We start from the raw sequence: 1,405 nt of genomic DNA, 5'->3' as shown, positions 1-1,405 counted from the left end.
CTAATTTTTGATTGGGTTTCTCAGACGTCAATCTACTTTCCAATTTCGCAAAGCAGCCTTTTTGGTTAAATTTTTATCATTCAAGGTTCCATATCCAGTGCCATCCAGACTTTTTGGAGATCAAGCAAAGGATTGGTTGGATTAAGAGTACCAGTTCCTAGAATCTTTGAAAAATCATATAGGAGTGGTAAACTGCTTATAACTTTTGTTTTTTGTTATAACTAGGAATTAGCATGTGTCATTGCAATGATGCAGATTTTCATCTCATTTGGGCAATACTTTACATCCATTTACCCAGTTGATTTGTGATCCATCTTGCTTCTTTCAAATTCTAATACTAAATATATGATGATGCATCCCACCAATAAAACGTTGTTGTGTTAGCATTTTCATTTGCAAATGCATATGTGTGTGTGTGTGCGTATATATCTCACCTTAACTTGACTTATATATTTTGTTTGACTATTCTCAGAAAATACTAGTACAAACAATATGATTTTATTCTAAGAAAATAGTATAGTTTGAATGAAGCTGTTATCAAACTAATAAGAACAGAAACTTTAAAAGTTCACTATTTCGAGTTAATAACTTTTACATTATAGAACTTTTATTATGTATATGCTATTGGTATTGTCTATACTTATAATTTTATGGGATTACCTTAGGATTAGTACATTGATTATCATATGATTTGGGGGTTTTACACTCTTAATTTAAAGGTAGTTAAGAATTTATGGATTAGACATGAATCAAGTAAATCGTTAACAGACATGACAAATAAAACCCATATATGAATCCCCACTGTTTATCTCTACTTTTTTTGAGCCTGTGCAATATACTATCTTCTGTGTAATTAAAAGAAGAAAAACTATGTACCCCAAAACCAATTTCAAGTTTTTATTTGGATTAATTCATCATTGCACCTTTGATGTTATGATGTTTTCCTGTTAATTTTTAGTTTTTTACTTTGTTTTTTTACTTAAGATCTTCATTTTGTCCTTAATTGTAATTTCCATTTTTCTTCTTCTTTTTAACTGAGTTTCAAGTTTTGTTCTAAATCTATGTTTTTTTCTCATAGGTATGGCACCTGAAAACCGGGTATCTTCAAGAATGAAATTTTTCAAAGAACATAGTTTTTGGAAATGAACATGTTGATCCAGTAGAAGTTGACAGTATATTGGTTTCTGAGAATGTATCACCTAAGCATGCAAACATAAAAGGTTTGTATAGTTAGTTATTGTCTTTGTTATTACTTTACTAATTAAGTGAGATCATCTGTTTGAGAATATCTGTGAAAAGAACTGTTATATTAGATTTATATACAAATGAAAGACCGCATGACACGACCCACCCCGAATTTCACCCTGAAACCCGGAGTAAGTCGTGCGGGGACCACCTCCAAAGG

Source organism: Fragaria vesca, linkage group LG7, assembly GCF_000184155.1.
Source record: "Fragaria vesca subsp. vesca linkage group LG7, FraVesHawaii_1.0, whole genome shotgun sequence".
Classification (NCBI taxonomy): Eukaryota; Viridiplantae; Streptophyta; class Magnoliopsida; order Rosales; family Rosaceae; genus Fragaria; species Fragaria vesca.
Note: the sequence above shows the minus strand (reverse complement) of the source record.